This window comes from Zonotrichia albicollis, chromosome 3 (genome assembly GCF_047830755.1).
Source record: "Zonotrichia albicollis isolate bZonAlb1 chromosome 3, bZonAlb1.hap1, whole genome shotgun sequence".
NCBI lineage: Eukaryota > Metazoa > Chordata > Aves > Passeriformes > Passerellidae > Zonotrichia > Zonotrichia albicollis.
Genome location: NC_133821.1, coordinates 85,433,516 through 85,449,686, shown reverse-complemented (window position 1 = coordinate 85,449,686; position 16,171 = coordinate 85,433,516).

Genomic DNA, 16,171 nt, shown 5'->3' with positions numbered 1-16,171 from the left:
TGACACCACCAGCCCCTAAAATGGAGAAGCAGTAGAGACTCTATAAAACCTTGTTATTAGCTTATTAGTATTGCTTTCCTTGGAAGGCCCTTTGATATTATAGTGATGGTTACATCACCTTAACCAAGATGTAACTAAGCAGATCTTTGTGTGACCTGAAGTGACCAATTCCCAAGATAATACCCTCTCAGAGCTACAATTTGGGTTCTTTTACTTTGTTTACAGAGGTAGCATTTCAGTAAGATTTTCCAAAGGGAAAAGAGCTATTTTAGCACGCAAAGTGTTTTGGGCTAGGCTCGTAATTACCTCATCCAACACAGATACAAAAGCAGCTATGATGAGAAGTTTCATAATATTCCTTGTAAAAAATTGCATCTTTTTTTCGTTGCCATGCTCTGTATTTTACTCAAGTACCCCAAAACTCTGAGAATTGCCCTTTCTTGTTGATATGTTCATTTCACGACATCATTTTTAGAGGGCATCAAGGTCAGTTCGGGTAATTGTGTGACCTTGTAGATCTCCTTGGTAACAGGAAGCCTCTTTAACACATGAAAGTCATGTTGGCTCTCAAACTCCTGAAATTAAAATAAAAGAAAGCTGGAGTATTTGACCATCACCTGCAAACAAGTATTGAGTAAACCAGTCTATTTCTGTCTACTATGTTACTACCTCCAGCCTGAAGTACTGTCATGCACAGCACTGAGTCCAAGAGAGAAGTTAATTTCTCTCCCCAACAAGTGATAAAATCATCCTGAGATTCATGGTACCAAATAGGGGGGGTGGAAGCAATTCTAACCTTTAAGCACATGCATACAGAGAGCCCAATCCAGACACTGCTACCAGTCAACAAATTAGCTTGCTCCTAATTCATGCATCTCCTTTTTGCAGGACTGCCAGTGAGGAAGACAGCCCTTTGTCCCATTTTCCCAGCCTTGCTATCTAGAAAGAGGCAATGAAAATCAAACTTCAAGCTTTTATTAGTAAATCATCTGACTCCTGGACCTTTCCTCTAAAGAAACAGGTTCAGTACTTAAAATAAATTCCCCTGTGTTTTCTAATCACTCGCAGCAACTAAAAATTGAAGATCATTATAAACATCAGGGTTGGCAGCATACTAAAATCTCTTTCCCCTCTAATATAGCTCGTGCTGGAGGCCTGATCCATTGGCTTCTATTTTGGGTGGTGAAAGAAGGTAGTCACTGGGGTGCTATTAAAACCAGAATTTCTTCAAGATATTTGCATCACTTAAATACATCATAAACAAAGGCAGAAGCAGTATTTACTGTGCTATTAAGGTAAACAAAAATAGCAACCCACAGGTAATTATGAAACAGATTGAGTCTGGCAGGTGAGTTCCAGCAGTCTGGTTTTGATTTCCAAACGAAGGATTAGAGCCAAGCTATAGACCTGCCATAATAAATTAACTATACTCCCATACTTACATGGCTTGTTTCTTTTCACTTCTACTTTCATTTTACATTAGCAGCATTTGGAACTCTGCTGTAGAAACAAGACTTCTCTTTTCTTAATTATCTCTGAGCCTGCAGTTTGTTTCATGGTGGAGCTACATCCACTGCACAGCAAACAGTGTGGGGTCACCCTGCTAGCCCATACCTGTGCAGCCCTGAGCCTGGGACCTGGCCTCCACACTCAGCTCATGAGAAACAGAAAAGATTCACTTACATTTTTTAGAGGAAATGGCTCATCAGTGAAATAAAGAGTCCCATGAGCAGAAACTGCAGGGGAAAAAATAATAAAAACCGCTGTAGAAATATGATGATAGGACCAAAAACTGGCACCACTCACGTGAACTGAACACAAAGGGTCAAAGAGGAAGGGTTGGAGCAAGTTTGTGGAACATAATTTAAAAGGGAATCCATTGGATTTTATTTTCTACTGCAGTCTGGGATATAAGCTGACAGGTCTCTTCGAGGCATGCTCTCCATGGTGAGACTGACACTAAAGTCTGGCTCTGCTGCAATCTGGTACAGCCTGCATGGCCCAGTGCCCCTCCAAACAACCTTCCCTTGGTGTGCCCACCCTACTGACTGCCTGAGCTCCATTCTGCGCATGGCTCTGGTGCCCTTGTGCCTCTGCCTGGCTTCAAATACAGGCAGGGCAGGTGTGATAGCATGGTGGGAGTACACCATGATCACAGCCCAGCAAATATGCTCCAAAGTGCCAGAAGGGCTTCCCAAAATAGGACTTAGAGACGTGGAATACTGCTGTGCCCTTGCAAGACCCACTAACTGGCCCTTGGGCAGGCTTTATTTGCCTGTGCACTAGCTCTGAGTGCAGTAGGTAGGAAGATGATCTAGCCCTGAGGTTCAAGGTGAAAATCCTCAGTCTTGCGCAAAACAGTAGCACTGAGAACAAATGCAAGCTCTTGGATAGTGAGTATGCCATGCTAAAAGCAGGAACAAAGGAAAGGAGTGCCAGTAAGACTTACCCTTTCAACAGGCAGCATCATACTGAAATGCCTGCTGCAACTCAATGTACATCTTTGATTTCTTTTTCCTAGACCAAAATTCATTAACAAGAACCAGAAGGCTAAAAACTGACAAATTACAGAAGTGAACTACTACAGACAATTTTCAATAATAGACCAATAAAAAAGAAGAAATGGTGATATTTTTTTCAATAAATTTAAGTTTTACTACAGATTCACATTTTAATGGATAAACTAGGCTTTTATGAAGACCCTGCCAAAAATTTTGTTGCACTTCTAGTTTCAGTGCTGTTCTTTTTAACATGCGAGGGTCAGAATTCAAAATTGTCTTTTAAAGTACATTTCTCATAGAAGTTCTTGTTTTGATCAGCAACAACTGACTGTGCCCCATACAAAGTTCTTGGTTTTGGAGAAAAGGCAGAATTTGGGGAAAGAAAATGTCATACATGTAGACCTTTCTAACATACAATAAGATCAATTTGATCTTTCAATAAGATCAAATGACAAACCCCTATAGAATATCTTTTAAAGTACCCACCAAGATCACTTTCCTTATTCACAAAATCTCCTAATCCCACTTCTTTTTCAGTGACTTCTGCACCAACAAAGTTCCTGACTGACTGTGGTAGATGTGAGCAGCCTGCCAGGCTGCCCATCATCCTTGGCAAGGCTGTCCTGCTTTCCACAACCTCCCAGCTCACTGTTTGTGTCCATCTTCCCCCTCTTGTGCAACACCTCCAGTGCAAACGCTCTGGGACACGGAGCACTTCTTCTGCTGAGTGTTTCTACTGCCTCGAGCACTCTGGGCTGCCAGTCCACAATTACACCTCCTAGGTGACATGATACAAACACAGACTGTGGTCAGAGCTGTATTTTCATCAAAAGTACATGTCATGCTCCTGGATATGAAAGATGAGAGATAGAACTTATTAAATCAATGCCAAAAATATGTTCTCTACTACCTAAAAGTAGAGTGATGACCTTACTTTATTAAACTATTTGCCACTTCCTTCCATTTAATAGGACAAGCTATGAGCAAACAAATATTTAAAAAAAAAACAACATTATTTAAATTACCTGACATAAACTTGTACAGGTTGCTTATCATCTTCATTAGCTTTGTGAAGTAAGATGAAACTAAACACATTTCATCTTTGTGCCACAGAATATTTATGCTTAAGGAATAAAATGTGAATAATGTTCATTTTTCTTGTAAAATCAAAGTACTGTGTTAATACACTATTGATGCTTAGCAGTCAAAAGAGTGGTAAATAAAAATAATCAATATAGCAGCAAATGAGAGGAAAGAGAAAGCTTCTTTCAAGAATGGAGCTCTGTACTAGCACTGTCTGTAGATCTCAGCAGTGACAACCGAATAAGCATTGGAAATCCACAGGGCTTGTTCAAAGAAAGTTTCCTCCTCCTTGGAACTAAGAGAGAAAAGTTCAGATTTACCACTGCAGTGTAAATGATTGAGAGAACAAGCTTTTGCTTCCTGGTTCTAACAGTGAAAGTAGAATAGGGAATATTAATTTCTGTCTTTAAAAACAAAGAAATTAGTTTTGTTGCAACACATCTTACTAGATTCATCTAATGTCACAGAAAAGATGGCTTGGATGCCCAGAAAAGCAACAGAAATAATCAGAGTAACCACAGCTAAAGCTGTTGTACACGACAAGGTGGTACAATCTTATCTGTAAGTGTTTGATCTCCAAATGTTTGACACTAAGAAACCTTATCATATGATAAATACCTTACCTCTGCTAACTGTGGGTGTTTTGCATCGCCCTCTGAAGCACCTGGTGCTGATCAGACGCAGCATGGTGAGCTGAAGTGACCATGGGGCTGAGCCAGCAAGAAAGGCACTATGCTCCCATTTAGAAGCCAGAGCTGTGGAAACCCCATCCCCAAAAATGTGAGCTAAACACAGCAGTCATCTGTTCATGCTCACACCACTGAACACAAGCAGATGGACGACCAGCTTGGAGATGTGAGCTCCCACCCACCCAAGTCCTTGCTGAGGTGCAAGTGTGCACCTCTGCTGACACCTCTGAGGATGTAGAAGCAGAGGTTGTTACACCCTGAAAAACTGCCTGTCTTACAGACAATATTTTTTAACACAAAATATGAGGGTTTTGTCACATATTTTATACATGTAGTGGTTCAGGTTTTGAACCCTGAGGTATTACCTATGGTTACACTATGTGATTAATGACTCTGCCCTTGAAACAGCTATGGCCCTACAGCTGTATATCAGCACCTTCTCCTTCCTGTGGGAATTCCTATCTGCGTATCAGCAAGGCACAACAGCTGTCCTAGGATCATAAAGACCTTTCTTAAGGCTGTAGCTGACACCTTTTCAAGGCATTTATTCCATGTGAGGCAAACACTCAAACGAGCATAGAACAATGTATAGAGTGACAAAATGTCAGGAAACAGGTTCTCCATTAATGAAGGTGCCTTAAAGTAAGGATACATAAATAAGGATTTCAATAGGACATTTGTCATGAAAAGTCCAGGCAAATCCAGCGCTAGCATAATTGGATAGCAGGATCATCTATAAATTAATAAGGAGATTAAATATTGTTTAACTAACTGGAAATAGATTTGTGCTCCTTCACAGCCACTCAGTCACAGTCTTCCAGACCTCACTCTTTTCTCTCTGAGAAAAGACACAAGGTTAAAAGAACAGCAGTGTTTAATGGTTTCTTGTATCACTGCAGACTAAGACACGACACAAAACAACACACCATTGCCTCCACATTTGGCAGTATAAAAGTCCTGGCTCCCCATCAGCCTTTACTTTAAGTAAAGCTTCCATGTTACCATGAGGAGCCACCAAAATCAAGCAGAAGCTGAAGCCTGGGTTTTTCCAGTTTCAGTGCAATTATCAGAGTAGAGCTGGCTAAAGCATAGAGGCAGCTACAAGATAATTGCCAAGAACATCAGGTCACAGGGACTAAAAAAGGGTGAGAGGAAGTGCCTTGAGTTAAATTTGTGGCATAAAGCATAAATCAGAGCTGAGACCACTACTGTTCAGGGCACTCCTTGAGATTAGGCTGAGTCTGGCTCCATGGACCAAAGCTCCCTACACATGGTCTGAAGCTGTGTGAAAGACCTAGGGCAGGTTTGGATCCCTACATGCCCTTAGGGAAACCCTCTAGTACCAGCCTGGGACAGAAGCTCCAGTTGAGTCTCCCCTAAATGTTGTATTCATATTTCTCAAGTCCCATACTGTACCAAGCTGTTCTTCTCTGCAGCACAGCTCTTCATATGTCTTCTCAAGTGCTCCTCCTGGGCACTTGGCCCACCCCTATTTATTCCAGTTACCTTCACGAGCTACAGCTGCTGCCCAACTAAGGACTTCACAGCTGTAGCTCGTTTGAAGCAACTCGGACCCACACAATCTTACAATACATAGATCTTAACAGGGACTCTCTCCATAACAATACATATATTCAGGCCCCCACACCTAAAAGCAAACCTTTTGCACACAAATCCTAGTTTATGGATGGAAGGAGCATACAGCAAATCAGACAGTCCAGACCATCACTTCCAAAGAACAGAGCTGCTTCAAGGAAAAAATGGTAAAGGAGATACAACTGCTAAAGGATTGGAAACATAGCCCCCTCCACAGTGTCTCAGTTGACCTCACATATTCCTATAAGAATATTCCTGAAGGACCAAAAACTACAATGCAAATAAAATAAGTAAAGGGTTATAATGTTCTGCAGCTCCTGACCACTGAAAACATTAAAAACTACCTTGTGGATCACTGGAAATGCTCTATGAATAGCTAAGACATGGTGATTAATTAACTTACTTTTAAAGAGCTCATTTTTCATTTCATCTCAAAAATATCTAAATCAAACTATATTTTTAATCCATAACCTTTTCACCATCAGCCCTGGCACAGTCCTCCTCTCTTGACCTTACCTTTTCAACTTCCTGCTAAGATGTGCATTTAATGAAACAAAAATCTGCCTGATTTTCAAGCTCATATCCAGCTCTTTCCCTATCACAGTCATCAGCTAGTTTCCTTAAAACTTCATCACATAATCAAAAAAGACCCTGGGGACAAGTGTCCTAACCCTATGCTGCCTGAAAGATGGAAGATTCCTTTTTCATAAGTCCAAAGCACAAGGCTGACATGAGTCCTTAAGGAAACAATGCTTATTTTTTCCAGGACAGTACCAGCTCCAGGTCAATTATGGCACTAACTATAAAAAGCCAAAGACTTTTCCTGTTGCTCTGTCAATGGTCTTTAATGCTAACCTGGAGGGAGTGCCTATTCCTAATACAGTTGAGCTAATCCTCAGCAGAAGTGAATACATACATGCTATTTCATGAGCTGAACATTTGACCTCCTTTGTTGTTGCCCAGTTTACACTGTACAGAAATATCCAAGTTATTTGTGTTTAACCAGTTACCCCTCCTAGTTCCTTCAGTGCTCTAACTGAAAGTTAAATAACAAACTGGTAACCTTCGCTGGTGCAGCTACTTACCACTAAAATTCAATAATTAATCCCAAGTGGATGACAAATACTATCCAATTTATTCTCTGCTTGGCTGCAGTTTGAAGGAGCACAGACTTGGAATTAGTGAACTCTTTGGGTTCAATCTGGAAAGCATATGTTTCCCTTCCATCATTCAATCCATCAGAATGCAAAAAAAGGCCTTGGAAAGGCACATGGCACATTTTGATATTGTTCATTAACATTAATGTCCTTATTATAAAGATATGTTTTATTTGCAGGTAACAATAGCCTTATGGGCACCTGGGAACACTTTGAAGTATTGCCAAAAAAAGAAATTTGGGTCATAACATAATGACCAACATCCCCTTTTAATCAGATGAAGCCATCATAATGTGTCAGTCCTCTGGGGAAACAGGGACCTTTCACCTTGCTGGGGCCTGCTGAGGCCAGCAGTAGCTGTAAGCAACCTTCACAAGTGGTCTTTTACTTTGGAGAGAGAAAATATGGAATCTATCCATCAACACACTCACTTCTGACACAGAATGAATAAAAGAAACTAATTCTGATCAATGGGGTAGTGATATTGCCTTGAAGTTAACCCAGGCATTATGGAACTCCCATTTAGGGCTATCCTGACTCCACCATAGCTTTCTCTGGAACCTGTGCTGGGTGGTCAGTGCTTTAACAACGAGGAGTCTTTGGGGATAAAACTTCAGTAAAAATATGGAATTCTGACTCCCTAACACTGCTGCTCTCTGCCTGCCAAACCACTCAATGGACCTCTATCATCCCAAAAAGCTCCTGTTGCCACCAGACTCTATCAGATGCTTATAGATACCTCACAGAGGCAGGTAAGCCTGGGGCAGACAGCCCACCCTGAGGGAAACTAGAAGTATAAAGCACCTGTATGTTTTCAAGTGGACAATCCCCCAGCCTTGTGACAAAAATCTTGAATATTTTCCTTGACATAAAATCTGTACATTTTCACAAATGAACACTTCCTAATCTCTGATGTTTTATTAAAATTATGAACCAAATGTCCCTGTTACAAATCACCCCATACTGAACATGCATCTCATGGAGATGAGAAAGCCTTACTGAAACCACAGAGGTCCCAGCTGCTTGCTGACATTGCCCTGAATACTTTACAGCCATTCCCACAAATTAACATGTAAAGACACATCCCTGCTGTCTCAGTGCACTTCACACTAAGAAAGGAACAACTGTCCTACAGGCTCCCCAAAGGCTGGCACAGCAAACACATCCATTCTGGCTTTTCCTGAGGTATCAGAAGAAAAGGTTAATTAAACATTGTGCTCTGCATTTCGTTGTGAGATTTTAGGTAACTGTATTCTGGCTTTTTTCACTGCCACTCAGAGCCCCTTCAGTGAAATATAAGACTTAATCTTCAGTTTTGCTCCAACTGAAATCACTCCCTAGATTTGTGTGAGACCCTAATGTATATCTCAGATTGCTCCCTGGATAGTCCTTCATCTATCAAAGAAAGCAGCCATGTGGTGAGAGCTTTCCTATTAACCTACCCTGAGAGGCAGGCACAGGCTTTTAAACCCCACGTTTCTGAGTAGCTCAGTGCCCCTGTTCCTGCTCCATCAGAGCACCTCCTGCTCTGTGATGTACTCAGGCCACCACATCTGTGAGGTGAAGCTGGACTGTCACTGCTGTTAGATACAAAAGAGATCCAAGCACACTTATATTAAATGTGTTGCTCAATGAGCAATTTAAGTCAAACACTGTTGCCAAAGCTTTGCTGTATGAGGCTACTCAGACCCAGATGTCCCAAATTCCCTATAGTTGTGTGGCAAATGGGGCTGGCAATGCTTGTGGCAGCAGAAGGAGGGATGTTGGCTGCAGGGAGGAGTCCACCTCTCAGTAGCTGTGACCCCTCTCAACCACTGCTACAAACGCAGCCTTGGGGGCTTCCTCAGCATCCCTGGAGGTGCCAGAGAAGATCTGGCAGTCCTGCTCACTGTCTCAAACAGACAGAGAAACCTTAGTAGTCCCAAGGCTTTCCAGGTGTTAAACTCACTGAGCATGTCTTAATTTTAATTAGTGAAAATGAAACCAGCTTCCAACATTGTAAGTGATGTTAAGTCTGCTCCCACCTGCAGTGAGATGATGAAGAGGCCTTGATACAGAGACTTCCTCTGCTTCCCACTGGCTGACTTTCTGAAGAAACTAAGGGGTGGGAAGCACTTTTCCAGGTCCCTTCTCAAGCTATTGTCTTTCCAAACCAAGCATAATATTCACTGTCCTGTCAGTGTTTTCAGGTAAAGGCTCCTGGCATGCTGAGAACAGCACAGTATGGGACTTTAATATTTGAAGGAAGGGATGAAGTATCAGGTGCTGAATTTGATGACTTTGGATTTGGTATCACTTCTCAACAGTGGTGCTTTCTAGCAGTCCCCTAAAACCAGCTGATTGGTAAAGAACATAAGCAGACCTGCCCTAACACTCAAGGAACTGAAACCCATTGGTAGCCCTGTCCTCAGGACTATTAGTGCTCTTCAACATGACAAGACTCCTGACCCAGGATATTGCATTTATTTACATATCCTTTCCAAACTGAAGATGGTTTTGAGCTTTATTCCGTGCCTGGTTTGTGTTTTAGTTAGAAAGTCAGGAAATCAATGGAAGAAATATCCATCATTTGCAACATACAGAAGAGATGGGCGCCTGACTGAGAAAAGACAAGAAGGGGTAATAAAGCTCATACATTCTTTAAAATCTCACAATTATCCTTCAAATCTCTGCCTTCACAACATGGTTACAGTTTGCCCACCACACATTTTTGGTGCAAAAAAATACCACAGGAAAAAGTGAACATTTGTATTAAATAGCTGCTCTGAAGAGAGAGGAAAAAAAATCTGACTAAGAAAATCAATAAATGTTAAATCACTGCAGATAATTGTAAAATTATGTTTTGTTTTATTTAAACTCACTCCTTTTTTTTTTCAAAATTAGTTCTGCAAATGTTGCCTGTGGAGAAATAAGCTTTCCCATGAGCATCACTGAGGATGATGGACGGGACTAGGAAAGAATGCACAATCATGTTTTCTTCCTCCCAGAGAGAGGGTATTAATCACATCTTCTTCCATAATCCTCCTTCCAAGGCCCCAGAAGGAAAGGGAAGAACCTGTCATAGATCTAAAATTGGACTTTTCTACTCTTCAGCATGGTTGTTTCCATGGAGCCTGCAAGAAATCTAAATGCATCCCTTGACCATTCCCGAGCACAGCAGAGGAAACTAAGGCTGTATTCCTGGGCTGTGTTTATGCACAGACCTGGCTCATGTGTCCTTCTCCTTCCAGCACTTTTCCCATCCACTTTGGTCACTGCCACATCCATAGTTCAGAAAGGAAAGAGAATTTTAAAGTATTTTGCAACTCCTCTTGGTGCCTTCCATTTAAGGCCCCTGGGAGCACTTCTTTCGGGAAAAGGCAGAGGTGGATGCAGACCAACAAGCAAGGCAAGGTCCTGTCAGAAGGGCCATGCATCCGCAGGACAGATGGCAGGGTGTGTGGTCACATGCCCCCAAAAGGGGTTGGTTTCTGGGTGAGATGACTCTCTAAATCAGGTTAGCATGTCCTGTGTGCACCTCGTTGGAGTACTTGGACAAAGGATCAACTCCAGTCCCAGGATGATGTAGCAGCACAGCCAGAGTAGTTTTCAAGACCAGAAGGAGGTAAAACAAAGAGCACAAGAGAGGTTTTGATCTGTAAAATATTTGAATATTTTAAGGTCTCTATTAAAAACCGTAGTCTCCCTGCTGCGGCAATTGAGTGGAGGAAATAATAATTGAGATTGAAAGGCATTCACCATTCGACCTCTCACAACCCTGACATTCTTCAGTAGAATATGATTGGATTTGGACACATCTGCTCTCAATAACAAACATAAAAAATGTCTTGCAGCTTTAAGGCCTGAAAACATATAGTTGGGTTAACAGAAAGGCATAAATATGTGTATCTGTAGACTCAATATAACTTTAAGGGTACAGTAATAACTAATCATGGCCACAATCGTGTTTTGGGGGGTTTAATCTCCTGGAAATGCCTGGGAGTGCATGGATGTAGAAAGTCAACTTCCACTGCACTTGGGCATGCCAACCTCAGGTGACACACAGGGCCAATAGCAAAGGTCATGCCCAGCTGATGTCCCACCACCACCAAAGGCAGAAGTGGAGACCAGAAGCTGAGTCCCCACAGCTTCAGCTGCCTGCCCCAGGGCTGGGCTTGGCCTTGTGCACAGAACAAGTCAGTTTGCTGTGGGAAGACTGTATTGATACCAGGGAGAGCTGAAAACACACCCAGTGCTGGCTTGGCACAGGTTCTTGTGCAGTGAGCCCCATGGCTGTGACATCTGACAGAGGAAGCCAGTCATGCTGGGGACAAGGCTGTAACACACCAAAACATGGAGCATGTCCAGTCCTTCCAGATGCAGCTGCTCTACAAAAGACTGTGCTATGAATCAAATGGTGCTGCTGATTCATCCCATTCCCACTAGCACATGTGAGTCATCTGTCCACCCTGGACTGTTCACTGATGAAAAGTTTATTTTTAACAAGTACTGGTTAAAAATAAATGTAAACGTCACACAAATAAGTAAAGCACTCAGCCCCAAATTGGTATGAATGTGAAAAATTAGCTAGCTTGAATGCAATAGGAAACCTGAGAACCAGTCCTTCTCTTACACTGGCATAAATCAGGAATAACCCCACTGAGATCAGTTACTGTTTCTATAAGGAAGCATTTTTAAGGCTCTGATTGAGACCATGCTCCATTAACCTAGTAGGACAATCCCTTCAGAGGTTTTATTATTACCCAGAGTTCACAGAAAGCACTCTGACAGTAAGGATTTAAATGCAGAGGTCATACCACCCTAGTGCTGTAAAAGTTAGCAATCTAATCCAAGCTTCTTGTTCAACCTCCCTCTACAATAAAATTAGATAAATGATCATGTTCCAACCCATCCTACTGTAGGTCCCAACAACTGGGAAAAAATGCCCTTTGGACCTGCAGGTAGCTCTGCATTGACTAAAGATAAAATCTGAATAATTGTCTTGCACTAGGTACCTGAATTTTAGCAAGATGAGCAACTTTTTAAGTGACAACAGCAGACAGAAGAACTGAATTCTGTTCCTCTCAGCTCTAATGAGATGGTTGAAGTGACTGAGGATTTAAAAACTTTGTCTAAAAAAAGTTGCTAATAGAGCATATGGGTAAAAGTCTGTAGTCTGAGATGCACAGCAGGACAAACCAACAATCTTGCCAGGCCATCAGCGCTGGAAATAGCACATCAAGGGCCCCTATCCTGAAGTGCCTTGTGGCTTACAAAGAAAGCTGCACAATATCAGCCACTGGATTTAGCCTGCTTCAACCAGAAAACACGTTTGCACCACATGGAACCTGACAGTTGCCCTCCCTGGCTTTTGTCATGGACACTAAGGTCCTTTTACATCTGAACAAACAGATGAGCAGAGCAGTGCAGGCATATGTGGTCTCCTACCCCGAGGGCTGACATCCCAAGGAGATGTTCAGTGTGAGAAGCACTGGAAGTGTGAGACAACTGAACAAGTCTGTTTAAAAATAAAATAAATAATTGGCACGTACATACATTTGGATCACAGAAACAAGGCAGAAGCACCAATAATTTCCCTTGCACATTTGTAACAAGCAGATGGCATCTGGTAATTTTATGGTGGGACTTTGAAGTGACCTGCTCTTTCAAAACATGAGACTGAAACAACCTTTTAAGAGCAGAGCTCTTCCTTCCTGTTGTCTGTCGCGTGAGGCAGCAGGGAAAGATGTGCTCTGCCTCCTCACCAAGCATTAAAAAGGGCTCAGCTGGGTTGTTCTTTGCCTTGAAGCATCAGTGTGGGAGCTCTCCAGGGCAGGCACTGTCTGCTGCTCTGCCTGTGAGCTCTGTCTCCTCCCTGGGCATGGCCCCACAGCACTGCCACACTCAGCCCCCTGCAGCAATAGCAGCAAACAGCTCAGTGTTTCCTGCAGACCCTGGCTGACATTGCTGCCTGCCCCAGAGAGCAGCCCTCCCTCTCCTGCACCCACCTCTCCCTCTGTGCAGGTGGCCCTGGCTCCTGTCTGTCCCCTCCCTGGGCTGCTGCACACAGCCTGCAGGAAGATGATGTTCCTTAAACCTGCACACGTGGATGGATGTAGGCATTCCCCTTACCACCACAGCAATGTCCAAGGAAGGAAACTCAGCCCATGGGAGCTGTAGGAGAGGAAAGGAGAAGGCCTGTGACATGGGCAAGGGTGCCCTTGGAGGCCCTCAGTAACAGGCCACCCTTCTCTGGGCAGGGCAAAGTGACACAAAGGTTTGGTGGCTCCTGTCCATGCAGCCATGGCAGATTGTTACTGCACATTTGATTCACGCTTGACAGTTTCTCCCTGCCAAACAAAGCCCTCCCACTCTTTTTGCTCCTGATTCCCCATGTGTGTATCCACAGGGGTCATTCAGGCCTCCTCATGCAATACTGCAGGTGAGTTTCACCCACAAAGAATGGGATTAGAAAAGCTTTTTATCAATAGAAAACAAACCCCTGCTGAGCCTACAAGGTGGTCAGTAAAGGCATATGTCCTTGATTTGCAGTAGACCAAATCATTAATTTGCTGTTGTTAATTATTTAATGCAACATTTTGTCCTTAATGGCCTCCAAATAGTAATAGGCATTAACTGCCTTAAAAGGGGCAACTTCGGGTGCAGAAGAAATGTTCTTTATGAAGCATTTCCTGTGTCTTTCTGAGTGCCTTATCAGACCAGCATCTTCCACTGTTATTTACATTTTATCTTCTTTAAGAACACTTGTGGTATGGACTGAGTCATCAATAAGGGAACAACATGAAAGGAGGGATGAAAAATAAGCTGTTTTAAGAGCACTACTCTGCAGGAAACTTGTTAGCATTTATTGTGCAGTATCAGGTTACCAGAGCTGAATGGAAAGAACAGAGTTTATTTAAGTGGCACAAAGTACAACTCTCTGGAAGTCACATTCAGTATTTCAAAAGTTCATGATGGAAAAGGACGTAAGAGAAATCTCTTAGATTTTGCAGAAGCCACTAACAGGTACAAGTTGGGGGGTTGGCTATTAAGGCTCACAAGAGGCTTAAGAAACAGCTCTTGGATAAGGGAAATGCCACAGAATTAGGGAAGAAGGTGTAATTTACAGTGGGGGAAGTCCCAGAGCTATCACATTCATAACCTACTTGCACAAAGCCTACATCTTGTCATTCTCCTACAACTCCCCCACCCCCAAATAAGCAAAGGAGACATACTTAAGAGCAGCTCAGTAGATATCTGAAACTTATTCCTGCATCTGGAAGACTCCTGAGCTTTTTCAGTGGCCAAGTCACAAACCTCACTTCCACATTAATAGACTCTGATTGCTACTGAAGCAGACTGCAGGAAAACCTTCGAAGCCTCTCATTAGGAGTAAAGCAGGATATATATTTACAGATGACATGCATGTGCTGCTGTAAGCAGGGCACACAACTAGAAATTGGGCCAGATTTACAGTTTTGAGCTTTCGAGCTTGGATAATGATGAAGTGAGCACAGCTGACATTTCATTCCAAGAAAGCAAAAATATATGCAGAGAGAAGACTTCACCTTGCTGCAGGAGAAAATCTTATTCCTCCCTGACTGTGTTCTCTCAAAGCAGAAGGTCATGATCTGAACTTCCATTAAGGCTGTTCAAAAATGCATCAAAGGTTCGATGGATAAAAGAATGTTATTTTCTAAAACCGCTGGGACACTTCCTGTCAGTTCACATAATTGAGTATTACAGTATTTAAATTACAAATTGAAGATTATTTTTACAGGTGTCATTTTAAATATAATATGAAATTTCTTGACATTACCTCAGCCATGCTACACAACCCAGCTGTGCTCAAACTTGCATGTGTGATGCACATGGCTGAAATTTTGTCATATTACATCATGGGCTACAAAAACACACAGTATAAATAGACGATGTAATATTTGAGAGAGCAAAAACATATAGTGCTGGCCTGGCTTTATGAAACTCCAGATCTAATACGGACGTGGAAATGTAAGCTGTTATTAGAGTTCAGATCAAAACTCTTTCCAAAGGGTCAGGCAGGAGCGGGGGTCACACAGACGGAGCTCGGTTGCCCTCCAGTGGGCTCCCACTGCCCCTGCCTCCCTCCCCATCCCAACCTGTCCCGGGCAGGAAAGCCATCCCACGGCTCCCAAAGCTGAACAAACCAGACAGCTGTAGCCCGTGGGGAAGACACACGCTGTTCACACTGGCAGATCTGCAGGCCAACAAGGAAAATGTTACATTAATTAAGAGAGCGATCTTTAAGAATCCCCTTGGCTTTCTGTCCATAATTTGGCGCTAGCGGCTGCAAGGAATTTGACTTCAACTGTTCTAATTTAATGTGGCTTTCTAAAATGCTATTATCTCCATTCTGTAATTTGTTATGTCATTTTTATGGTTTCCAGCAAATGCCACGTCTGGAAAGGAAAATTCCACCTTCTCTTATACACTGTTGTGACTTGCAATTTGCTTTTGTTCTACATGAAAAACTCCATTCCCACTGAAGAATTCTAAGCAAAACACAAAAAAATAAAGAAAACAAACTGTCAGCAACTTCCTAACGTTGTTAACACAAAAAATGTCAACAATACTCACTAGATAAATTAAAGCTCTCCTGCCCTTTTGCTACCCTCTTCCTAAAGCAACCAACATGAAGCTTTAAGTCGATTCCAACCTTTTTAAGCAGTTCCAGATCCAACACACAGTGACCACAAACTATGTTGGGTGCCTGGGCAGTAACTCACAGCAATTGCCAAACTCAGGAGTGAGGAGATGACATTCCATCTGTAGGCTTGTCCACACAGTAAGAATAAGAGACTGATAATTGTAAGATTAATGGTGCAATATTTGTGTCCTTTATGGCTGGGATGCTTCACAAAAAAAGAGCACAGTTTCGTGATTCAAGGAATAGATTTGGGAATAGATCCAAGGAATAGATTCAAGGAATAGTGGAAAAGGCATTAGCATATTTTAAATCAATTTTGACAAGTTAGAATTTCAATGCACATGTAACTATTAAAGTGAGGGACCATAGCAAAATGATCACCTCTCTTAAGAGAGAAAATTACACAATTTTTAGTGATTTCGGTACAAAACGTTCTTATGCTTCTCACTTTGTATGTCTGTTTTCATTCCTTCATCCTAC